This window comes from Petaurus breviceps, unplaced genomic scaffold (genome assembly GCF_028583685.1).
Source record: "Petaurus breviceps papuanus isolate PSGF00001 unplaced genomic scaffold, PetGlider_PUasm1.0 90822, whole genome shotgun sequence".
Taxonomy (NCBI): domain Eukaryota; kingdom Metazoa; phylum Chordata; class Mammalia; order Diprotodontia; family Petauridae; genus Petaurus; species Petaurus breviceps.
In genome coordinates this window covers 9,862,793-9,890,104 of record NW_027187351.1, presented here as the reverse complement: position 1 = coordinate 9,890,104, position 27,312 = coordinate 9,862,793, and the positions used below count along the sequence as shown (strand labels likewise).

Here is a 27,312-nt window from a genome sequence, read left to right as displayed (position 1 = left end):
TTTTCCCTATTTACCTTCTCAAGTTTCTCTTGCTTCTTGTATTTGAAGGTCAAATTTTCTATTCAACTCTTTTTTTTTCATTAAAAATATTTGAAAGTCCTCTATTCCATTAAATGACCATATTTTCCCCTGAAACATGATACTCAATTTTGCTGGGTAGGTGATTCTTGGTTTTAATCCCAGTTCCTCTGCCCTCCAGAATATCATATTCCAGGCCCTTCTATCCCTCAGTGTAGAAGCTGCCAGATCCTGTGTTATCCTGATTTTGTTTCCACAATATTCAAATTGTTTCTTCCTGGCTGCTCGTATTATTTTCTCCTTGATCTGGGAATTCCAGAACCTGGCTATAATATTCCTAGGAGTTTTCTTTTTGGTATCTTTTTCAGGAGGTGATTAGTGGATTCTTTCAACCTCTATTTTGCCTTGTGGTTCTAAAACATCAGGACAATTTTCCTTGAGAATTTCTTGGAGGATGATTTCTAGGTTCTTTCTTTGATCATGGCTTTCAGGTAGTCCAATAATTTTTAAATTATCTCTCCTGGATCTATTTTCCAGGTCAGTGGTTTTTCCCATGAGATATTTCACATTCCCTTCTATTCTTTCATTTGTTTGGATCTGTTTAACATCATCTTGATTTCTCTTAACTTAGCTTCCCTTTGCTCCAATCTAAATCTGAGGGAATGATTCTTCTCATTGAGCTTTTGAGATTCTTTTTTCATCTGGCATATTTGGCTTTTCAAGGCATTTCTCTCCTCATTGCCTTTTTGAGCCTCTTTTGCCAATTGAGTCAGTCTGATTTTTAAGGTGTGATTTTCCTCAGTCAGGCTGTTGACTGTCATTTTGTAATTTTCTTGCATTGTTCTGATTTCTCTTTCCAATTTTTCCTCCACTTCTCTTATCTGATTCTTAAGGTCCTCTATGGCCTGTAACCAGCTCGTATTTTCCTTTGAAGCTTTTGGTGCAGGAGTTCTGACTTTACTGTCTTCCTCCTCTTCCATGCTTTGCTCCTTTTTGTCCTCAAAATAGGAGTCTAATGTTGGAATCTTCTGGTTTTTTTTGCCTCCTTTGGTCATGTCACCCCTCAGTCACTTGACCCCTGGGCTTTTTACCATAGTAGGACTCTGCCACCAGACAGGGGAGCTTTCCTCCTGAACACTGGGGTTTTTGCAGGTGCCAGAGGTATTAGTTGGGTGCCCCCTCTGAAGCCTCCACACGCTCTGGCAAGCTGGTCACATGCCCCAGGACCTTCACCCTAGACTGCAATCCAGATCCAAGCAAGTTAAAGCAAGAGCAATTACCCCTCAGACTGGTTACTTGGTCTGCCTACACTCAGCAGGCCAGGATCTGAAGCTGCAATGTGGCTATGGCACCAGCATCTTCTTGCCCTGGGGGCAAAAGCTGATGCACTTCCATCTACTGGGTCCCAAAGTACAGACTGCACTGACCTCTCACTTTTTCCTTCGCATCTATGCGTTGATGAATGTGGAAACGGCCACAGCTGCTGGTGATCTGCAGTCCCACCAGCCAGTGGCTGGTCAGGCCCTCCCTGGGGCTAGGTCGGCTCATGGGGGCCTAGGCTTGGCTCCCAGAGTGCTGCCCTGGACGATTCCTGCTGGCCTGTCGGGCTGTCCCCAGTGGGAGGTTAGTTTCTGTGTCATTTTGTGTGTTATGTAGCTCCAAAGTTTGTTTAGAGTCCCCTTTTACATGAATTGGGGAAGGTGGAAGCTGGAGGCCTGCAGAGGTCCTGCTTCTACTCCACCATCTTGATTCCGCCTCCAAGACAGACCTTTCTTGCTGGTCTTCCAAATTTCTTGGGCTTAAAGATTGTTTCACCTCATCTTTTTGCAGAATTTGTTTTGGAGTTCTATTTTATGATTGTTTGGAGGTGAATATGAGAGAGTTACTGCAATTTACTACTTACTACACCAAGTCATTATCTTTTATAAAAAAGCATTTATTAAGCACCATTGTGTATCATGCACTATGCTTTGTTTTGATATACAAAAACAAAAATAAAATATTCTTTGCCTTCAAATTATTTACATTTATCAGCACAAACTCTTAAGTCAAAACCCTAGTCGCACCATGTCAGTTCTAGTCATGCTTTATTATAGGCATTTTTGTAATTCAAGAAAATTTGAGAGTGAAAGTATATTCATTGGGGCGGCCGTGGCTCAGTGAGTAAGAGCACTTGCCCTAGAGTCGGGATGACCTGGGATCGAATCCAGGCTCTGATACTTAGCACCACACCCAGAAATAACTGGCTGTGTAACCTTGAGGAAGTTACTTAACCCCAATTGCTTTAAAAAAAAAGTGTATTCATTGACTATTTTTTGTTTGCCTGATTCCTGTCCTTCTCTCTGTTTTCACTAGTTCCTTATATAGGTCTTACCCACTACCTGTTTCCAGCCCCTATTCTGGTCCTTCTTCTGTTTCTATATCTTTTCTTTAGAGAAATTCATAGTTTCATGTATTATCTCCGTGATTCTGAAAAAAAAAAGGGATAATGAGGAATTTTATGGAGGAAATTAATTTCATTAATTTCCATATGAACAAGGAACCTCAAGCTTTTCTCAATACAAGTGGCAGTCAAAGTACTCTAACTTGGAGGTAGGGAAGACACCAGTGTGTGTGTGTGTGTGTGTGTGTGTGTGTGTGTGTGTGTATGGGGGGGAGGGAACAGGAAACAGAGATCCCAGAAAATCACAAGGCCAATGCTTGGAAAAATGCCCACATACCACCTGCCTACTCAGAGTAATAGAACAATTAGTTGCCTTCCTATTTTCCTATTTAAATTATCTTTATCAAGTTGTTAGAAATAATAAATTATTTCATCACATTTGGCATCTGATGTGGAGTAGGGGTGGTATGGGAAATCAAGTTGTACACTTTAAGATAGGAATTTTTTAATAATAGTATTAAAGATAAATTGGAGTCAATTCCTTTCCTCTATCCTCAATCTGGGATTCAATTCCTACCTTTTATGCTTATTACCTATGCAAGTCATTAAATTTCCCTGGGTCTTAGTTTCCTCATCTGTAAAATATGGGTACTGGAATAGATAGCCTCGGAGGCTCCTTCTAGTTCTTGTTCCATGATCCTATGATCCTTTATTTCTTTCTCATTTGTTGTGAATTCTTCCTTTTTATTTTCCATTTGGGTTATTTGATTTACCTTTTTCAATACATTAGTTAATGTTTAACCGACTTTTAAAATTTTGTTTATCAAATCAATAGTTTTTTGTTTATCTTCAGTTTGTTTGTCTTACTGACCTTTTTTTTTTTTTCAAATTTCTGCACAGACTTGGAACCTGTGTTATTCTGCTCTAACAGTCCCTATACTGACAAGTTTATGGCTGTGTCTCTCTCTCTCTCCATACTCTCTAAGGCTGAGCCTTCATGCCATGGAAGTCAGTTAGGGGCTCTGTCCAGGGTTGTGGGACAGGGCATAAACTGATTCCTTAAAATCCTCCTTATCTTGTACTGGACCAATAAACATTTTCTGAGTTCCAGAAAAACTGAACTGGTTGCATAAATTCTACTCTCTTCCACCTTTGCTTATTCTACTCTCTGGGAATAAGGAAAAGACAAACTAAACTTCTTTTCTTGTGATGTACTTGATTGACCTCCATGTATTTGAAGATATTTGCCATCTATTTTGTGATGACTGCTGAAGGGAATAAAAAGGCAAATAAAAAGAACTATGAACTTTAATACATGGGTACAGATGCCAATTATGACATTTAATAGATGCTTGGCTACCAGTAAATCATTACCTCACTGGGACTGTTTTCTTTTGAATTAAAAACTGCTAATGAAGTTTATACTATCCACTTCACAGGGTTTACTGTGAAGAAAATGTGGAAAACTTAAAGTCCTAAATAAAGGTCAGCTATTGTTATCATCAGTAGCATTGTTGTCATCATTTTATTTATTATCACATGTATTACTATTATAAGGCATTGAGTATCCCTCAAAGATCTTTCCATCTGGTAGGAGGGATAAAACTTGTACACAAAAAGCTATAATTCCAAATAAAACAAATAGTTGTTTGTACCTAGTAAAAAGTTATGAAGAACAATCTGAATTCTGAGGAAGGAAAATTTCCCTCTCAATTCCCTGAGGGGAAAAGTCAGTGTTTAAAGGAGTATGCATCATTCATCTGGAAAATTCATTTGTGTGTCAAGTCTCAAATCCTGACCACTGAATAAAATCCAATAAATAATTATTAAGCACCTATTATGTGTAAGCCACTAGTAGCAAAACCAGAAAAGAAACAATTGCTTTCAAGGAGTTTAAAGAATGACATTCCTTCTGTGTAACCTAAGGAATTAGCTGCCTACAACACATAACTTTTAATTGAATTTTTCAAGGTTAAGTAATTCAAGTTTCAGAGGCAGGTTTAGACTCCAAAGTGGTGTTTTTCATGACAGGTCTAGCATGTATTACAGTAAACCTCAGCTTTGTCTAAAATAGGGACACATTTATGTATTATATGAAGTAGGTTGTGTAGGGATTGACTTCTGACAAGAGGATGGGGCCTAGCAGGAGGGAATCTAGGTATGCTTTTCAGAGGAGCTGGAACCTGAGCTAATCCTCAGAAGAAGATAATAATTCTGAAATGAAAATATGAAGAGGGAGTATATCCTAGTCATGAAAAATAGCATGTATAAATTGATGGAGGTGAGAGACTGAATTTTGAACTTGAGGAATAAATAGTGACCCAGTTTAGCTGGAATGCAAAGTATGTTTTAGGGAGTGAAATGAAATAAATCTGGACAGGGTGGTTGAACCACCTGGAGATTGCTAGATGGCACAATGGATAGAGCATTTGACCTGAAGTCAGTTAAGAACATGTGAGTTCAAATCTGGCATAGGGTACATACTAGTTATGTGATCCTGGGAAAGCAATTTAAACTCTCTTTGCCACAGACTCTAAACTAAAACTCAACTCTAAAATGGAGATAATAATAACCTACCTTACCAGGTTGTTGTGAGTCTCAAGTGGAATATTAATTGTAAAGATATTGCAAAGTGTCTGACACATAGTAGGTGTCTAATAATGTTTACTTCCTTTATTTTGGACTAAGACTGTGGAAGGCCTCAAATACCATGCAGTGGTCTTTGTGATTGATTCTTTAGGCAATAGAAAACCCCTTAAGATTTTTGAGCCTCAGTGACATGGTCAGACTTCTACCTCAGAGATAATTTGACAGCTCTGGGGAGAATAGATGAGGGACTAGAGGTAAGGAGGCCAATTAGGCTGATATAGCCTTCAGGTTATAGTGCATAAATTCCTGGACTAGAGGACCACATGATGACCAAGGACCACAATAAGACCACAATGGGAAGAAAAGGTGATGGTGATCCAAGAGACATAACGACAGTATAATTGACAGGACTTTAAAACTGACTGAATATGAGAAATTAAGCATAAGTATTAAGAATTACTAGATTATATAGTGGAAGAAGCTACGTGGCTCAGTGAATAAAATGCTGGGCCTGGAGCTGGGAAGACCTGAGTTTAAATCTGGCCTCAGACAGTTACCTGTACAACCATGGGCAAGTCACAACCCCTGTTTGCCTTAATCCACTGGAGAAGGAAATCACAAACCAGTTCAGTATCTTTGACAAAAACTCATGGACAGCATTTGCATGCTATGGTCCATGGATTTCAAAGAGTTAGACATAACTGAATGACTGAAAACCACCACCACCACCAGATTATGTGGTAGAGATTTTTATTGCACCAAGTCTACATACTTGTGTTACTTCTTTCAACTCTATTTAGTATTAGGGGAGTAGAATCTGAACAAGCAAATAGTAGAAGTGATCCATATTTTATAATTGTCAGGGCATAAATAGTGATGGGACAAGGGGCAAGGGTTAAAGGGGTGGAGGATGGTACAAAGTTGAATTGGATAACTATAGCATAAACACTATGGCAGAAAATAATGATCTAGACTAGAACATAGCAGAAACCTAGTGAAGACAAAGAATAAGTTAAAGGAAGGGAGAAGAAGAGATGGAAGGATAGAAGATTCTATCGAGGACAGAAACTTCAGAATTCAAGACAATGAAGAAGTTGCATTTTCAGGTGATGAAAGATGGTTAAGGGATACTAGAGATGAGAGTCATAAGAAGTGCCTTAGTCAATGAAGTGGGAGATCAGAATGTTCAAGGAAATACAGACATTTATGTATTAAATTTCCAAGTAGGATCAAGAATTTGGAAGGAACGTAGATCTCATCTGTTCCATTTCCCTCGGTTTCCCTAGGGAACAGACCTAGAGTGGTTAAATGATTTGCCCAGGTTGTAAGAACAGTAATTGGAAGTATGAGAATATCAATCCAAGTCCCCTGTTTTCAAGTCCAGTGCTATTTCCATTGCACCACGATTTTCTTCAGCAACACATTACTTCTAGAGAGGAAAACAAATGCAATATTGAACTCTCAAGAAAAGGAAGGTGAGTAACTAGGAAACTGGTGAAATAATAACAACACAGTTCTGAGTTGGGTTCTGAGTGGATTTTAAAGTTAAGGAGACTGCACAGTGGTGGCAGCAGAGGTAAAATTTGGAAGTAGAAGGACAGGGCAAGGAATAAATCACCTAGAAGGGACCATGAGGGAAGTGGCAATCAACACTAGAGAGAAGGTCAGGGATGAGGTAATTTCCAGGGACAGTCAGGTTTTCATGTGAGCAAGAAGATAAAGTTAGCAGAAACAATAAAGAGTAATTTATAGGGCAGAGGTTCCAGAGGACAGAGTGGTGGTATGGAAAAATAGAAAACAAAAGATCTTGGGTCCCCTTTTAAGGCAGGAGGTCAGAAAGATTGTTGCAGTAAGTTGGTATTGATATGGATGAGGATAAAAATGAGAGAGAATTCAGGGAGTGACAATACAGAAAAAGGATTTTTGCTTTTGGGGAAGGAGGTTGAATCATAGGGATTAGGGTAATAGGAAGAAGGAGTGTTAGTTAAAAGTCACATCACCTGTTGGCCATGAGCAAGGACCATAACCTAGTAAATCCTCTGAGTGGAGGTGGTTTAAGGGTAGAACTGGGAGATCAGGAAAGGGGATTGGCTGTTCTGTCATGAAACACCAGGGATTTAATGGTAGGGACAGACATATGCATCAGTATATACCTTGTAATTAAATGCCAAGAGCCTGGATTGAAACAGCATCAAATCTCTGAGAGGAAGTCTTTTTAGGTTGGTGAAGTACTTAACAACTTACCTTTAGTGTCACGATAAAGTTAACATTAGCCCTATTTTGCAGATGATGAAACTGAATCTGAAAGAAATTAAGTGACTTACCCATGGTCATATAGCCTGTTTGAACTCAGGTCTATCAGATTCCAAATACTTTAAATGTTTGATAGAATTTGCACGCAAATCTATCTTGCTTTAGTTGTGTGGGGAATAAAGTTTGTTTATATATATATATATATAGTGTTTTTTGGACCATATATTGTTTAGATTGTCATAATTAAAAAAAAACCCTCACTTATTTTGCTTAAATTTTCCATTTTTTGGCCTATAGGGTAAAATAGTTTCTAGCAATTTCCTTTATTTTTTTTCTTAATTCATTGAAACCTCTCCTATTTTGTTTTCAATTTTGGTAATTTAATTTTCTTCTTTCTTAAAACAATACCTACTAATGATTTGACTTTTTAGTTATTAATTTCAAAACATCAATTCAGTTTTATTTATCATTTCGTTTTGTTTTTAATTTTACTCTTCATTGATTTTCTTTCTTTTTGGAGGGGGGAAGGCAGGGCAATTGGGGTTAAGTGACTCGCCCAAGGTCACATGGCTAGTTTGTGTGTGTGTTAAGTGTCTGAGGCTGGATTTGAACTCAGGTCCTCCTAACTTTAGGGCCAGTGCTTATTAACTGCACCACCTAGCTGCCCCCTCTTCAGTGATTTTCAGAATTCCTATTTCTGTATCTATTTGGAGAATATGAATTTTCTGATTTTCTAGATTTTTTTTCTGGCTGCATATACAACTCATCATTCTCTCTTCTCATTTTTGTTATGTATTTAAAAATTGTCTAAGGATTACTTATAATGCCTTCTATGTTTTGGCATTGCCATTTGTCTCATAATCATCAAATTCTGTTATACTCTTGTATATTATTTCTGTGATTTATTCTTTATCCACTAAGTCCTTTACACTCATTTAGTCTCTGTCTCCCTTACTAATTACATTTAAAAATTTTGTGGTAGTCTTTAAGAGTTGTTCAATTCTGCTATATTTATAAATTCAATATAAGTTGTTAGGCCCTAATACATTATCACTTTTTGCAAAAGTTTCATGAAAAGCTGAAAAATATTGGTACTTATGATTTTTCTACCAATAATTTCTTTTATCATATCTACTCATTCTAATTCGTGCAAATTCTTAACTTCTTTCTTGGTATCATTATGTTGTATTTATCAAGATCAGGAAAAAAATACATTGAAGGCCTCCATAATTAAATGTAAAAAAATTTCTAATTCCCAGTGTAGTTGGGTTAGCTTTTCATTTTTAAACTTATGTGCTATGCTACTTGGTGCATATTTAGTTTATTTTTGAAAATATTTTTTATTATCTGTGGTGACTTTGAGCATAATGTTATTATGTCTCTTAACCATGCTCCCCCCCCCCACTTTTCTGTCACTATTAACTTTCATAAGATAGTGATTTCTTGGATTCAGCTAGGGCATAATGCATTTTACTCTAGATCAATTATTAAATCCGGATGAATTTTTATAATTTGTGTACTTTTTAATAATAGTAAATTGTTGAGTTCTGCTTTCTAATCCATTTTGTCACTTCCTGTTATACCATTAATATTCATACTTAGAATTATTTGTTTTTCCCATTGTTCCAACTTCCTTCTTTGCCCTTCCCTTTTTAATAAGAAAATTAAAAAAGGTGTGAATGGGGGGGTGTAATTTGTCTTTGGAAGAATCTGGTCTAAATTCTTTCCCTTTCCCCACTTCTCCCACCCAAATTCAGATTATTAGATGCTGTCTTTCTCCTTTCCCCCTTTCATAACTGGTCCTCCTTGGTTGGTGTTTGATTATTCCATCCCTCTTTCTTTCCTCTTAAACTCCCCTTCTCTCCCTGCTTTTCTCAGTCCAAAACCCCATTTATTTTATACTATTTTAAATAATAAACAATGTCCTCAATTTCCCCTGACCCATATAATAATAAATTACATGGGATTCCTTACTTCTCTTCCCACTTACTTCTATGCTTATATAATGTCATTGGAAGTTCAATTATAATAAAATTCTCTATACTTGGGGTGGCTAGGTGGTGCAGTGAGTAAAGCGCTGGCCCCGGAGTTGGAAGGACCTGAGTTCAGTTTCAGCCTCAGACACTTAACACCCATACAAAAACACTAGCCGTGTAACCTTGGGCAACTTACTTAACCCCAATTGCCCTCCAAAAGGCAAAAAAAAAATTCTCTATCCTTTTCATTTTACCCATAGGATGCTTCTTTCCCTATTCTTCTCACTCCTCTCCTGTACTCCTTCCCTTTCCTTTACCCTCACTGAGGCCCAGAGTTAGAGAAGGTGGATATAAGCACTTGATCATCATTCAGCCTTTTCAGATTACTGACCATTATTCTGCTCTTGAAAAGTTTCTCTCTTCTCTAGGATTTGTGCTTTAAAAACTTCTACCTAGTTCTGTTTAACTCTATAGGAATGCTAGGATGTCTTTAATTTTTATTAAAAGTACATCTTTTTGGATGACAGAGTGAACCCCACTTGCTCCAAACCCCCCTCTGACCCTGAAAATATAGTAACTATTGCCCAGGGCAAAACCCTCTACAGTAAAGGCTTGGGATCCTAGAGGAAGGGCGTGGTTAGGACCCTGCCTCAAAATGGGTAGAAAGCAGACTACAAAGACAAAGACTCTGGAGTCCTACTATCCTCAGAGGGAGGAACCAACCTCAGAGGGAGACAATGTGGACTCCACACCAACAGCTGAAACTTCAACAGGGAATGGATCCCAAGCACAGAAGGCTTTCCTAGATGAGATCAAAAGGAACTTTGAAAACAAAATGAGAGAGATAGAAGACAAAATGAATAATTCTCTCAAAACGAAAATAGCAGAATTAGAAAAACATTATAATGAGGAAAACATCTCTCTAAAAAGAAAAGTGTATGATATGGAAAAGGAGCTTCAAAAATTAACCAAGGAAAATGATTTGCTAAAAATCAGAATTAAACAAATGGAAACAAATAACTCTATGAGGAACTAAGAATTAGCCAAGCAAAACAACAAAAATGAAAAATTAGAAAAAGAGGTAAAATACCTCAAAGAAAAATTAACTGACCTGGAAAACAGATCCAGGAGAGATAATCTGAGAATCATAGGCCTACCAGAAAATTATGATGAAAAAATGAGCCTGGATAACATTCTCCAAGAGCTCATTAAGGAAAACTGCCCTGAGATACTAGAACCTGAGGGGAAAATAGAAATCAAGAGAATCCACCGGACACCTGCTGTAAGAGATCCCAAACTGAAAAATCCTCGAAATGTTGTGGCCAAACTCCAGAACTACCAGATAAAAGAGAAAATACTTCAAGCGGCCAGAAAGAAACAATTCAAATATCGAGGGTCCACAATGAGTATTGCACAGGATTTGTCAGCCTCTACACTGAAAGATTGGAGGCAGTGGAATACAATTTTCAGGAAGGCAAAAGAGCTTGGATTACAACCAAGGATCACATACCCAGCGAGACTGAGCATATTCTTCCAGGCAAAGAGATGGTCATTCAATGATATAACAGAGTTCCAGACCTTCTTGATAAAAAAGCCAGAACTCAATGGAAAATTCAACCTCCAATTACGAGACGCAACAGTGACTTAGAAAGGTAAACAAGGAGAACACACACACACACCCTGCTATTTGATAAGAGCAAACTGGTTATAGACAAGTAGAGGGTATGACTATAAAATACACAAAATGATGATTTTTTAAAAATCTTGTTAAGGGCTACAAAGGGACTGGGTGAAGTGGAAAAGGGTAAATTATTCCACTCATAAAGGCATAAAAACTGTATAGCAGAAGAAAAAAAGGGAGGGTGTTGGGAAGCATATGAGCTTTTCCCTCATTGGTTCTGGTACAAGGAGGGAATAACAACCAGTTAAGCATAGGATGCTATAGAGAAGAAACGCAAAAAGAATCATCTTAGAGGGAAAGAGGGGAGGGAGAGGAGCTTCACATGAGATTTGTTCCTGTCATCCTTGATGCGAAGAAAAAATAGCATACTTCATTAAGAATAACAATATCCTACAGGCAGTAGGAGGGGGAAAGGGTTATGAAAGGGGAGTGGGAGTGGTTTGTAGGGAGGGAAGTAGTAAAAGGAAAAGGGGAGGAAGAGGGAGGGGGGCCAAAAAGGGAACACTGAGGGAGGCGGTGGTCAAAAGGAAAACTATTAAGGGGGGGAAGGGAGAAGGGAGGGAAAATATGAACATTAACAGGGGCAGGAATAGGATGAGGGGAAAGAAACAGATAACAATCATAACTGTAAATGTGAATGGAATAAACTCTCATATAAAATGGAGATGGATAGCAGAATGGATTAGAAATCATAATCCTACAATATGCTGTTTACAAGAAACACATCTGAAACAGAGGGATACACAAAAGGTAAAGGTAAAAGGTTGGAGTAAAATATATCATGCCTCAGCTAAAGTAAAAAAGCAGGGGTAGCAATCCTTATCTCAGATAAAGCAAATGCAAAAATTGGCCTAATTAAAAGAGATAAGGAAGGAAACTATATCCTGTTAAAAGGCACCATGGAGAATGAAGCAATATCACTACTTAACATATATGCACCAAGTGGTGTAGCTTCCAAATTCCTAGAGGTGAAGGTAAAGGAATTAGAGGAAGAAATAGATAGCAAAACTATACTAGTGGGAGACCTTAATCTCCCCCTATCTGAACTTGATAAATCCAACCTCAAAATAAACAAGAAAGAAGTTAAGGAGGTGAACAGGATTTTAGAGAGGATAGGTATGATAGATCTCTGGAGAAAACTGAATGGTGATAAAAAGGAATATACTTTCTTCTCAGCGGTTCATGGCACATACTCAAAAATTGACCATGTTCTAGGGCATAAAAACCTCACAATTCTATGCAGTAAGGCAGAAATATTAAATGCATCGTTCTCAGATCATGATGCAATAAAAATTATATGCAATAAAGGGCCAGGGAAAGACAGACTAAAAACTAACTGGAAATTAAACAATTTAATCCTAAAGAATGAGTGGGTCAAACAAGAAATTATAGAAACAATCAGTAATTTCATTCAAGAGAATGATAATAATGAGACAACATACAAAAATCTGTGGGATGCATTAAAGGCAGTTCTTAGGGGAAGTTTTATATCCCCGAGTGCATATGTGATTAAATTAGAGAAAAGGGAGCTCAATGAATTGGGCATGCAACTAAAAAACCTAGAAAAAGAACAAATTCAAAATCCCCAATTAAATACTAAACTAGAAATATTGAAGACTAAAGGAGAGATTAATGAAATCGAAATTAAGAAAACTATTGAACTAATAAATAAAACCAAGAGCTGGTTTTATGAAAAAACCAACAAAATTGATAGACCATTAGTCAATATGATAAAAAAAAAAGAAAGAAGAAAACCAAATTATGAGTATCCAAAATGAAAAGGGTGAATCTACCTCCACTGAAGAGGAAATCAAAACAATAATTAGGAATTATTTTTCCCAATTGTATGCACATAAATTTGACAATCTTAGGGAAATGGATGAATATTTAGAAACATACAAGTTGCCCAGATTAACTGAAGAGGAAGTAAATTACTTAAATAATCCCATCTCAGAAAAAGAAATTGAACAAGCCATCAGTCAGCTCCCTAGGAAAAAATCTCCAGGGCCAGATGGATTCACTAGTGAATTCTATCAAACATTTAAAGAATAATTGATTCCAATACTCTACAAACTATTTGGGAAAATTAGTGAAGAAGGAGTCCTACCAAATTCTTTTTATGACACAAATAAGGTACTGATACCTAAATCAGGAAGAGATAAAACAGAGAAAGAAAATTATAGACCAATCTCCCTCATGAATATAGATGCAAAAATTCTAAATAAAATACTAGCAAAAAGACTACAGCAACTTGTCTCAAGAATAATACACTTTGATCAGGTAGGATTTATTCCAGGAATGCAAGGATGGTTTAATATTAGGAAAACCATCAGTATAATTGAGCATATCAACAATGAAACTAGCAGAAACCACATGATCATCTCAATAGATGCAGAAAAGGCTTTTGACAAAATACAACATCCATTCCTATTAAAAACATTAGAAAGTATAGGAATAAATGGAGCCTTCCTTAAAATAATAGGTAGCATCTATTTAAAGCCATCAGCAACTATTATATGTAATGGGGGGAAGCTGGAAGCATTTCCCATAAGATCAGGGGTGAAACAAGGGTGTCCACTATCACCCCTCTTATTCAATCTGCTACTAGAAATGTTAGCCGTAGCAATTAGAGAAGAAAAAGAAATCAAAGGAATCAAGTTAGGCAAAGAAGAGACCAAGCTATCACTCTTCACAGATGATATGATGATATACTTAGAGAATCCAGTAAAAAACTGCTTGAGACAATAAATAAATTTGGCAAAGTTTCAGGATATAAAATAAACCCACATAAATCCTCGGCATTCCTATATACTTCCAATGAAATTCAACAGCAAGAAGTAGAAAGAGAAATCCCATTTAAAGTTACTGTAGACATTATAAAATATTTGGGAATCTACCTGCCAAAACAAACCCAGAACCTGTATGATCATAACTACAAAACACTCTTCACACAAATAAAGTCAGAGCTAACTAATTGGAAAAATATCAATTGCTCATGGCTGGGTCAAGCTAATATAATGAAAATGACAATTTTACCTAAATTAAATTATATATTTAGTGCCATACCAATTAATTTACCAAAAAACTACTTTATAGAGTTAGAAAAAATAATAACAAAATTCATCTGGAAGAATAAACGGTCCAGAATATCAAGGGAATTAATGAAAAGAAATGCTAGGGAAGGTGGACTAGCTTTACCAGATTTCAATCTGTACTATAAAGCAGCAGTCATCAAAACTACTTGGTACTGGCTGAGGAATAGAGGAGTGGATCAATGGAATAGATTAGGCACATGAGATTCAGAAGTCAATGACTACAGTAATGTATTGTTTGATAAACCCCCAGACCCTGGTTTTTGGGATAAGAACTCACTATTTGACAAAAACTGCTGGGAAAACTGGAATATAGTATGGCAGAAAATAGACATAGACCATTATCTAACACCATGTACCAAAATCAAGTCTAAAGGGGTGCATGATCTAGGTATAAAGGTTGATACTGTAAGCAGTCTGCTAAAACAAGGAATAGTTTACCTATCAGACTTGTGGAGAGGGAATGACTTTATGACTAAACAGGAATTAGAGAAAATTATAAAATGGAAAATGGAAAAAAATACATCTTTTTTTTCCCCCTTCGATATTGAACTGAAGAGAGAAAAAAGAGAGGGAGAAAAGGAGGGAGAGAGAGAGAAAGACAGACAGATACAGGGCGGGGTGGGGGGGCAGGCAATTCCATAACATATTTCTGGATTACCTTTTAAGTCTTAGAATAAAATAAAACAAAGCAATATCAGACTGAGGGGCTGGGGAGGGAGTTGCTGTTATTTCTCCATGAGAGTGCCAGAGAGATATTACTGAACATGTGAATGTACTTAAAAATAGAATTCATTATGTTTCTACTCAAACCTTCCTTCCTAACTTCCCAATTTTTCTTTTAAAAATGTTTATTTTATTTATTTAAACATTTTTCTTTAATTTCAGTTCAGAATTCCCTCTCTCCATCCAGCCTTTGAGAAGGAAAGCAAAAAAGTAATATGATGCCCATTATACATGTGAAGTCATGCAAAATATATTTCTATACTAGCCATGTTGCAAAAAAAAAAAAAGGAAGAAAAGAAAAACTAAGAGAAAAAAATGCTTCAGTTTGTACTTACGAGTTCATCAGTTCTCTCCCTGGAGGTGGACAGCATTTTGCATCACAAATACTTTAGAATTGCTATAGATCATTGTACTAATCACAATAGCTAAGGCTTTCAAAGTTAATCATTTTGACTATACTGCTGTTACTGTGAAAAATACACTCCTTGTTCTGCTCACTTCACTTCACACAAGTTCATATAAATCTTCCCAGGTTTTTCTGAAACCATCCTGCTTGTCATTTCTCATAGGACAATAGTATTCCATCACAATCATATACCACAACTTGTTTAGCTTTCCCAACCTGACTGGTATTTCCTCAATTTCCACTTCTTTGCTACCATGAAAAGAGGTGCTATAAATATTTTTATACATATGGGTATATATATATATATATTTCCTTTTCCTTTCATCTCTTTGGGCTACAGAACCAGCTTCTTGTCCTGTTTTCAAAGACAACCAATGACATCATGGGGTTATGTCTTCATTTGTGCGTGAGATGGATTTAAGTGGGACTGAGTCAAAGGGTATGGACCGTTTGATAGCACTTTAGGCACAGTTCCCAATTGCTCTGAAGAATAGTTGGACCAGTTTAAAACTCCACTAACAGAACACCAATGTACCTATTTTCCCACATTCCTTCCAGAATTTATCATTTTCTTTTTTTTTTCCTCATGTTAGCCAGTCTGACAGGTGTGTTATTTTAATGTGCATTTCCATAATTTTTAATGATTTTGAGTAAATTTTCATGTAACTATTGATCGCTTTAATTTTTTTCTGAAAATTATTCATATCCTTTGATCATTTATCAATTAGGGAATGACTTATTTTTATAAATTTGACTTAGTTCCCAATATAATTGAGAAATGAGGCCTTTATCAGATAAACTTCCTGTAATCCTGCCTCCCCTTCCTGCCCCCCCCCCCCCCTTCTCGTTTTGGCTGCATTGAATTTACTTGTGCAAAACTTTTTTTTTTTGGATTTTTGTTTGTTTTGCTTTTTGGAGGGAGGAAGGTAGGGCAATTGGGGTTAAGTGACTTGCCCAAGGTCACATGGCTAGTTTTGTGTTAAGTATCTGAGGCCTAACTTGAACTCAGGTCCTCCTAACTCTGGGGCCAGTGCTCTATTCACTGCACCACCTAGCCACCCCAAGTGCAAAACATTTTTAACTCCATGTAATCAAAATGATCAACTTTACTTTCCATTGATGTTGTTCAGTCATTTCAATCATGTCTTACTCTTCATGATCCCACTGATCATACTGTCCATATGGTTTTCTTGACAAAGATTCTAGAGTGTTTTGCTATTTCCTTCTCAAGTGGATAAAGACAAAGAGAGGTTGAGACTTGCCCAGAGTCATGCCCCTGGTAAGTATCTGAGATCAGGTTTAAACTCAGGTCTTGTTGACATCCAGCCCAGTGCCCTATCTACTGAGCAACCTATCTGCCTCCTAGGCAAATGGAGGTTGAATGACTCTCTAGTTGCCTCTTTACTTTCCACAGTCTCTTGTTTGGTCATTAACTCTTCCCTTATCTGTAGATCTGGCAGGGAAAATTTTCCAAGGTCTCCTAATTTACTTATAATATTATCCTTTGTATCTGAATAATTTTATACATTTTGACCTTAATTTGGTATATGGTATGAAATATTGGTCTTCACCTAGTTTCTGCCAAACTACTTCCCAGTTTTCCCAGCATTTTTCCAAATGGTGAATTCTAGGCCCCAAAGCCTGTGTCTTTGGTATCATCAAATAAGTAAATCTCAAAATATAAAAAATCTAAATCAATCAAATAAGTTTAAAAAAAAACTCTTATTCAGTATTGTGCATTATGTATCTAATTCCACAGATCCACCACTGTATTTCTTAACCACCACCAGACTGTTTTGAGGATTTGTGGTATAGTTTTGCAATATAGTTTGAAATCTAGCACTACTTGGCTGCCTTCCTTCATTTTTTTCATTGACTCTCTTGACATTCTTGATCTTTTGTTCTTCCAGAGGAATTTTATTATTTTTTTTCTAGCTCTATAGGATAATTTATCGGTAATCTGATTGACATGGTTTGAAAAAGCAAATTAATTAAGGTAGAATTGTCACTTTTTAATATTGATTTAGCCTACCCATGAGCAATTGATATTCCTCCAGTTGTTTAGTTCTGTCTTTGTTTGTGTGAAATATGTTTTGATAATTGTGTTCATATAGTCTTGAGGCTGGTCTTGGCAGTGGACTCTTAAGAGTTTTACATTGTCTGCAGTTATTTTAAATGGAATTTCTCTTTCTATTGCTCCCTGTTGAGTTTGGCTGGTAATACCTAGAAATACTGATGATTTATGTGGGTTTATTTTATATCCTGTAACTTTATTAAAGTTGTTCATAGTTTCAATTAGCCTTTTAGTTGATTCTCTATCATATCATCTGCAAATAGTGATATTTTCCTTTGTTGTCTATTTTTATCCCTTTTAGTTTCTTTTTCTTGTCTTATTGCTATATAATTTTAACACAATATTGAATAGTGGTGATATTGAACATCTTTGCTTCATTCCTAATCATATTAAAAATGCTTCAAGGTTATTATCATTACAAATAATGGTTGCTCTTGGTTTTAATCATATATAATTTAAAGAAAAGTTCCATTGATTCCTATGATTTTAAGTAGGAATGGGTGTTGTATTTTGCCAAAAGCTTTTTCTGCATCTATTGATATAATCATATGGTTTTTGTTATTGTCATGGTCAATTATGCATATAGTTTTCCTAATATTCCTGCATTCCTGGTATAAATACCACCTGATAATAGTATATGATCTTTGAGATATATTGCCATAGTCTCCTTGCTTGTATTTTATTAAAATTTCTTGCATCAATATTCACTAGAGAAATTGGCCTTTAGTTTACTTTTTCTATATTTGCTCTCTCTGCATATCTGCATAAAAATACACACACACATATGTATGTGTATATATATGTGTGTGCATGTATATATGTGTATATATACATGTAAAAATTCATCCATATCACTGAGAACATCAGTTTTACTGGAATATATTGGGGAAAAGAATTCTTAACAAGTGTTTAATTTTATCTTCATTAGTAGTGCATTCATCCTTTTCATTGTTGATATTGTTAATTTGGTTTCCTTTATTTTTTTAAAATCAAATAAACCCTGTTTGGCAAGATAAATTTCTATACCAAATTGATTGTGTGAGTATGTATACATATACATGTATATATGTATGCATGTGTATATATATATATATATATATGTGAGACATATCTATATCTACATCTTTTCTCTTTGAATCAATTCAGATAAGAGTGATTTTCAAGCATTGCCTTCCCCTTTCTCATTTTCCCTCTACTGTAAAAGCTCTTCCTTGTATACCTCTTTCATGTGGAATAATATTCCCTGTTATTCCCTTCCCTTTCTCCTCCCAGCATATCCCTCTTTCTCACCCATACAATTTTTTAAAAATCATCCCAATATAATCAACTCACTCCTAAACCTCTCTATGTAGAGGCCTTAAAGGTCCCTTAGTAATGATAAAGCTCTTAGGAGTTATATGTATCCCATATAGGAATGTAAACAACTTAAACTTATTGAGTCTCTTATGATTTCTTTTTCATGTTTACCTTTATAGATTTCCCTTGAATCTCATATTTAAAAGAAAGTTTTCTATTTTGCTCTGGTATTTTCATAAAAAAAATGTTTGGTAGTTCTAATTTCAATAAATGTCCATTTTTCTTCCTGAAGAGTTATACTCACTTTTGCTGGGTACATTTTTTATTCTTGATTGTAAAACTAGATCCTTTGCCTTCTGGAATATCATATTCTAAAGACTTCCCACTCCTTTTGCATGGTAGCTACTAAATCTTGTGTGCTCATGACTGTGGCTCTATGGTATTTTTGTGATTTCTTTCTGGCTGCTTGAAATATTTTTGCTTTAATGTTGAAGTTCTGGGATTTATAATATTTCTAAGAGTTTTTATTTTGGGATTCTTCAGGAGGTGACCAGTGGATTCTTTGAATGTTCATTTTACCCTCTGATTAATGGGGAAGTTTTCCTTGATAATTTCTTGAAATATTATGTCTAGGGTCTTTCTTTGAACATGGTTTTGAGGTAATTCAATAATTCTTAAATTATCTGTCTATGACCTATTTTCTAGGTCATTTGTATTTCCAAATTTTTCATTTTTTTTCCATTGGGGAGAGACATTTTCACATTTTCTTCTATTTTTCATTCTTCAGACTTTGTTTTACTGTTTCTTTATGTCCCATGGAGCCATTAGTTTCCTCTTATTTAATTCAAATTTTTAAGGAATTATTTTCTTCAGTAAGCTTTTGTACCTCTTTTACCATTTGTCCAATTCTGCTTTTCAAGGTATTATTCTCTCTGGCCACCTATTATGGTCTGTAGGTTGAGGGTTCCCAGAACTTCTGTTGCTACTGTTGTAGCTTCCTTCAAGGTTCATAATTGGTGTTGCCACCTTGTGTGCTTTCAGTCAGTCCTCATCCTAGTGACACATATTTTTGATTCTGTCCTCCTAAATTGTCTTGTACTGGAAAAATTTCTCACCCCAACAATTTGTTGGTTCTGCTGCTCCAGAACTTTATTTATGTTCAAATGTGTTTGGAGGAGGATGTTGGGAGAGTTCAGCTCTTGGCTCCACCCTTGGTAGTGCAATAATTCTTCAGTTATCTCTCCTTAGTCTATTTTACTGGTCATTTTTTTTTCTGATGAGATATTTCACATTTTCTTCAATCTGTTCGTTCTTTTGACTTTTAAAAAAATTGTGTCTTGATGTCTCATGGAGTCATTAGTTATTACTTGACCAGTTCTAATTTTTTAAGGAATTATTTCCTTCATTGAAGTTTTGTACCTTTTTAACCCTTTGGTCGAATATGTTTTTTAAGGAGTTATTTTTTTTTTTAATGAGGAACTAGATATTTTTTTAAGCAATTAGGGTTAAGTAACTTGCTCAAGGTTACATGGCCAGTTATATCTGGATGTGGTGCTAAGTATCCAAGCCCAGATTCGATCCCCAGGTCATCCCAACACTGAGGCTGGTGCTGTCACTTGCTGAGCTACCCGGCCACCCCCATGAAACTAGATTTTAATAGTGAAAACATCCAAAAGCAGGAATTGTTATCGGTAAATTAGTTACTTGTAACTAGTGACTAATGCAAGGCATAATTGCATAATTAAATTGCTATACATGTAAAATTCCTTGAGAAGTATCTCTTTTTGTCTATGTCTGTGCCATTTCATAGGAATTGTAGTCATGCTTTATTCCCAAACTGTAGGATAGATGTTTCTTGAAAAAAGTTGGCTATTAATAACAATGAAATGCTGAAATTCCTCCTGGTTTTCTAATTACTTTTCTCATAATGCCCTCTGATGAACATCTGTGGTCTTTAGATCATTTTTGTTTTATAATTCTTTTTCTTTGGTTTTTTTTTTGTCTATTAATTTGTTTCCTTTTAGTTTACAAGATTCAGTTCCACAATCCCTTGAGTGTCAAATTTTCTTCTCCTCCCCCTGCTCCCCATGGCCGCATTTAATCAAGTATAGCATCTGCAAATACTTTCACATTAGACATAAATCAGGTTATAAAGAAGGATTGTAATGGATGGAATGAAAAATGGGAAAGAGGAAACAAAACCAAACAAGAAAAAGAAAGAGAGCAGGTAGTTTTCTTCAATTTGCATTCAAACTCTATTCTTTCTCTGAATGTAAACATCTCTCTCCATCATGAGTCTTTTGGAGATCTCTTATAATCTTGTATTGCTGAGAAGAGTCCAGTCTATCAAAGTTGGCTGCCACACATATGTTGTGTCTGTATTGTGTACACATTTCTCCTGGTTCTGCTTTTTTCACTCAGCATCAGTTTGTATAAGCCTCTCCAGGGAAATATGAAGTCCGTCTGCTCCTCATTTCTTTTTTTTTTTCTTTTTCTTTTTGTAGGGCAATTGGGGTTAAGTAACTTGCCCAAGGTCACACAGCTAGTTTTTTTGTGTTAAGTGTGTGAGGCCTGATTTGAATTCAGGTCCTCCTGACTCCAGGGCCAGCGCTCTATTTACTGCGCCACCTAGCCACCCCTGCTTCTCATTTCTTATAGCACAATAGTATTCCATTACATTCATATACCACAACATGTGTAGCCATTCCCCAATTGATGGGCATCCCCTTAATTTCCAATTCTTTGCCACCACAAAAAGAGCTGCTATAAATATTCTTGTACATGTGGGTCTTCCTCCCACTTCTGTGATCTCTTTGGGATACAACCCTAGAAGTGGTATTGCTGGGTCAAAGGGCATGGAAGTATTTATGGCCCTTTAGCATAGTTCTAGATTGTTCTCCAGAATGGTTGAATCAGTTCACAACTCCACCAACAATGCATTAGTGTTCCAATTTGCCCACATCCTCTCCAGCATTTGTCATTCTCCTGTTTTGTCATCTTAGCCAATCTGACTGGTAAGATGTGGTACCTCAAAGTTGTTGTGATTTGCATTTCTCTAATCAATAGTGATTTAGAGCATTTTTTCATATGTTTATAGATATCTTTAATTTCTTCCTCTGAAAACTGCCTGTTCATATCCTTTGACTATTTCTCAATTGGGAAATGACTTGCATTCTTACAGATTTGACTCAATTCTCTGTATATTTTAGAAATGAGACCTTTATCAGAGACATTGGTTACAAAAATTCTTTCCCAATTTTCCACTTCCCTCTTAATCTTGGTTACATTGGCTTTGTTTGTACAGAAGCTTTTCAATTTAATGTAATCAAAATTATCCATTTTGCATTTTATAATGCTAATTCTTGTTTGGTCATAAAGTCTTCCCCTCTCCATAAATCTGACAGGTAAACTGGGGTCTTTGGATTTATCAAACAGTAGATTACTATAGCCATTGGTGCTAAGCCTTGTTTACCCAATCTATTCCATTTTATAAAAAAAAAAAATTCTATTTACCTCCTTAACTTTTTTCTTGTTTATTTTGAGGTTAGATTTGTCAAGTTCAGAGAGGGAGAGATTAAGGTCCCCCACTAGTATAGTTTTTCTATCCATTTCTTCCTCCAATTCCCTTAACTTCTCCTCTAGGAATTTGGATGTTATACCACTTGGTGCATATATGTTAAGTAATGATATTGCCATTCTTGATGGTACCTTTTAGCAGGACATTGTTTCCTAAAAAAATTAAAAAAAAACCTGATTAAGGGGTTCAAATATTATCTCATTTAATTCGATCTATTTTTGGTTTTGCTTTATCTGAGAAAAGGATTGCTACCCCTGCTTTTTTTTTTCTATTTTAGCTGAAGCATAATATATTCTGCTACAGCCTTTTACCTTTACCCTGTGTGTATCCACTTGTTTCAAATGTGTTTCTTGTACACAGCATATTGTAGGATTATGGTTTTTAATCCATTCTGCTATCAGCCTCCATTTTATGGGAGACTTCATCCCATTCACATTCACAGTTATGATTATCTGTGTCTTTCCCTCCATCCTATTCCCTCCCCTGTTTATGTTTTTGTTTCTTCCTTCTCCCTTCCCCTCCTTAAGAGTTTTCCTTTTGACCACCACCTCCCTCAGTATTCTCTCCCTGTGACCCCCTCTCTTTACCTACCCTTTCCCCTTACTGCTATTTCCTTCCCTTCTCACCACCCTCCCTTTTATCGCCCCCCCCCCCCACTATCTGTAGGGCACAATGGATTTTTATACTTATTGGAGTATGTTATTCCCTCTTTGTCCCCAAACCAATGAGAGTAAATTTCATACAGTGCTCCTCTCCCTCCCTCCTTCCCCCCTACTATGGTATGTTTTTATGCCTCTTTTTGTGGCATAATTTACCTTTTTCTGCCTCATCCTTTCTTTTTCTCCCATTACAGTCCCTTTGAACCCCTTAATAAGGGTTTTTTTAATCATCAGTTTAGTTCATTTATACCCACACCCTCTATCTATGTATATCCCTTTTAAAGGTTGCAATAATCATATAAATTTCAATATTGAGAGGTATCAGCTTCTCATATAGGGATGTAAACAGTATGCTCTTATTGAATCCCGACTTATATGCATGTGTGTTTTCCTTGTTTATCTTTTTATGTCTTTCTTGAGTCTTGCCATTGGAGATCAAATTTTCCATTGAGCTCTAGCTTTTTCATCAGGAAAGTCTGGAAGTCCCTTATTTCATTAAATGACCATCTCCTTGCCTGAAAGATTATGCTCAGTTTTGCCAGGTAGTTGATCCTTGGTTGCAGTCCTAGCTCTTTTGCCTTATAAAATATCAAATTCCTATCCCTCTGATCTTTTAATGTACAAGCTGCTAGGTCCTATGTAATCCTGACTGTAGTTCCACAATATTTGAATTATTTCTTTTTGGCTGCTTGCAGTATTTTCTCCTTGACCTTGTAATTCTGTAATTTGGCTACTATATTTCTGGGAGTTTTCAATTTGGGATCTCTTTCAGGAGGAGTCCAGTGAATTCTTTTGATAACTATTTTACCCTCTGATTCTAGGACTTCAGGACAGTTTTCTTTGCCAAACTCTTGGAGGATGTTGTCCAGCCTGCTTTTTGCATCATGGCTTTCCAGTAGATCAATAATTCTTAGGTTATCTCTCCTGGATCTGTTCTTCAGGTCAGTTGTTTTTCCAGTGAGATATTTTACACTTTCTTTTCAATCTTCATGTTTTGACTATTAATGCATGAGAGTCCTTAGCTTCAATTTGACTGATTTTAATTTTTAGGGAGTCATTTTCTTGAGTTAGTTTTTGAAACTCTTCTTTTAGAGAGGTATTTTCTCCAATTAGATTTTGAACCTCCTTTCCCAGTTCACAAATTTTACTTTTTAAGGATGTTTTCTTCAGTGAGATTTTTTTTCCCAATTTGGTCACTGTAGATTTAAATTTATTTTCTCTAATTTGGCTTTTAAAATATTTCTTGAGCTCCTCCAAGAATGCTTTTTGGGCTTGAGACCAGTTCATATTTCCTACTGTGGTCTCAGGTGTGAGTATAGAGTCAATGCTGTCCTCTGTATTTGGTTGTCCTTGCTTGCTATAATAAGCTCAGATTGATTTTCTTGCTTTTCCCTCCTCAGCTTCCTTCTTTACCATTGTGATTTCCTATTTCCTGATTTCTCAGGCTGGGAGCTAAGGGCCTGGTTGTTGACTTTGTGTGCTGTAGCCTCTGGGTGTCTAGACTGAGGCCAAGGCCAGGATTCTCAGTGTTTCCCCTAAATTACCCTGAGGCTCACAGGGTAATCTGTTGGGTAAGGGTAGTCTGGCTGCTTCAAATTTCTGCCACTATGACCCTGGGCCACAGCTCAGGCAGGCTCAGCAGCTGATAGCCAGCAGAGCTGGTGTCTGCAGATTCCCCTGATGGTGCTAAGGTCTACCTAGGTTTGTGTTGTTAGTGCTTGCTGGCTCTACTACCTTGGGCTTTGGGAGCTCCTGCTGGTCAGCTAAAGTGGGGCTTGTCAGGACCCCTCCCACCCTTCACTTCATACTCCTTACTGCCTCAGTTATATCCCTTCTCAATGACTCCTAAGCCTGAGGCTATTTCCACTATTTCAGGATTTTACTCTGGGTGGAATATTTATCTCTGGGTTTTCTGGGTCAGGGAGGAGGAATTGGAGCAGCTAGGGCTTATTTTGCCATCTTAGCTTCTAGAGATTCAGGTAGGTGATTTTTAAACTTCCAGGCTGTGGGATGATAGCCCCTGGAGAAGCTTTCTCTTACTCAGCTCTGACTGATCCTCCATCCTGTGGTGATACGGCTACAAATCACCCTTGGGGTGGGTGAGTCTGCTTGCAGGGGCTCCTCTTCACTCCACTGTGGTCTGCTCTCTGGTTCATGCTGGTGTAGCCCCCATGTGCTCCATGCTCTCCCTGCCCAGACCTATGTGGGCACTTTCCTGGGATGGGAATCTGCCAAGCTCCATCTCCCAATGGGTTTCATCACTCTAAAATCTGTTCAGATTCACTTTTTAAAGTTTAGTAAAAGAATTCATGGAGGAGCTTTTTTTTGGTATTATTTTCCTTTCTTTCCTAATTTTTCCTCTATTGCTTTTTTGCTTCTTAAAATATTTTTTTTTTTGCTTGAAAAAAATACTTGTGTCAGGTCTTCTAAGAATTCTTGTTGGACTGTTATCTAATATGAATTATTTGTTTTCCTTTGAGGCTTTACTTGTAATAATGTTTTCATGTCATTGTCTTCATCTTAATTTATGTCTTCAGCTTCCCTGTCACTACTGTAGCTTTTCATGATAAGGTTCTTTTTGTTGTTCTTGTTTGTTCATGTTTTTAGCCTATTTCTTAACTTTGGACTTTATGTTAGAGTTGGACTCTGCTCACCTGTGTTAGTAGTAGTGAGGAGGGATCAATGTCCCAAGTTTCATGCTTTTTCACCCTGTTGTGTTCACAGCTAATTCTGGAGGCCTGTAAGTTTTCAGTGCTTCCAAGGTGGTGTGATGCAGGGAAAAGTGTGGTCATGCTCTCTTGGTCTGTGCTCTATACCTTACCCAAGCAGGGTAACTATGCCTCTCTGCCCTGTGATTGAGACCCTGGAAGCAGAGCCCCTGCTCCCTTTCAACCACAAGGACTTTTCTCTCCCTTAGAACTGTGACTAGATCTGGGTACTGAGCAATGGGATTTCCAAATGGCACCTAGACCTGTCTTCAGTGCTAGCATAGAAACCCCTAGAATCCTTTTTTGACCAGGTGTTCAGTTCCTTTACGATCTCTGGACTGAGAGTTCCTAGTACTGCTGCTGCTACCACCACTGCCTCCACCATTTGCTGCCTTGAAGGCCAATTGCTGATTTCACCTCCATGCTGGGCTCCCAGCCAGTCCTTCCTATGGAACTCTGCTTTTCACCTCCTAAGTTGTCTAGGACTTGAAAACTGTCTCACCCCAACATTTTATTGGTCATGCTGCTTTACAATTCTATTTGATGTGTTATTTAAGGTTTCTTAGATGGGAATATTGGGAGAGTTTGGCTAGAATGCTCCCTTTAATCTACCATTTTGGCTCTGCTTATGTTCCTAATTTCAAAGGAAGCTTCATCTTTTCATTTACAAAATTTTGAAGTGACTATTGACTTTTCCTTATCCTCCACCCTTCATATCTTACAATTGTTAAGTTTTGTCTCTTGTACCTCCACATTCTTTCTCTTGCATGTTCCCTTTTCTCCACTCACAGAGCCACCATAATAATTCAGGTCATCATCTCCTTTCATTTTGGACTATTGCAATAACTTTCTAATTGGTTGTCCTTCCCCTAGTCTCTCTCCTCTTCAATCCATTTTTCATATACCTGTCAAAGTTATATTTCTAAAACAGGCCTGATAATATCATTCTCTGATTTAAGGATCTCCAAAGGGTCCAATGGCACCTCTAGGATAAAGTCGAACCCCTCTGTTTGGCTTTTAAAGGCCACAATCTGCCCCTGTTATAGGAATGTAAATTTTTAAGATCTTCCCTTCCCCTACATTTAGTGCACCTAGAGCCTGTGGTGGGAGGCTTGTTTTTCAGGAAGGCCCACACTTTGGTGCTTTGTGATTGGGCAGTGTGTCAAGAGGGTTGCTACATTCTCTGAGCCTGGAGAAGGCTATACAATCCCTGATGTGAGGCATTGTTTTGGGGCTCACTTTGAGAAGTATTGTGTGATTTGACCAGATGATACTCTGGGCAGCCATTGAGAGCCCCCCGACTTTGAAAAACCCAGATGTTGATGCTTCCCTCTCTGGTAACTGTGATTTGGTATGGATGTAATGGTTGGACATTTGGAGGCCTGTCTGGTTGAAATGTTTCTGTCTGTATACTCAGAAGTTCAGGGTGCTGATCTTTTTCCCCTGAACTAGGTAAATGATATGTTTGATTGATTAAAGCAAGGTTGTTAATGCATTTTGAATTGCTTTCCTTTAGAAAAGCATATCTAAGAACCTGTGTTTGCAGCCAATCTGGGGATGCTGGGGTGCTTGCCACTACAACCCCCTATCTTTCCAGGCATGCTGCATTTTATTCTCCTTATAAGAGGCTGAACTGGCCTGACAATGGAGGACATTGTATCATTAGTCTGGAGTCCTTGAAAATGTACTCCTTTCTCATTTCTTCCTCATAGATTCCTTGAAAGTCAAAGTATTTTGCTACCTTCTATATGAGGCTCTTGATAATTCCCTCCTTGCCAACCAAATACTACTAGCACCTTCACCCCTGAAAATTAACCTGTATTTACTTTGTGTATATTTTGAAGTCTAGTCCTTTGTTATAGTTTCTTTTTTAT

General features: G+C 37.0%; 1 pseudogene; it reads left to right on the top strand.

Moving 5' to 3' along the window:
• The first annotated feature begins 1,476 nt into the window (after nucleotides 1-1,476).
• Nucleotides 1,477-27,312, top strand: part of LOC138148067 (polyglutamine-binding protein 1 pseudogene) — a 172,087-nt pseudogene continuing 146,251 nt past the window's right edge.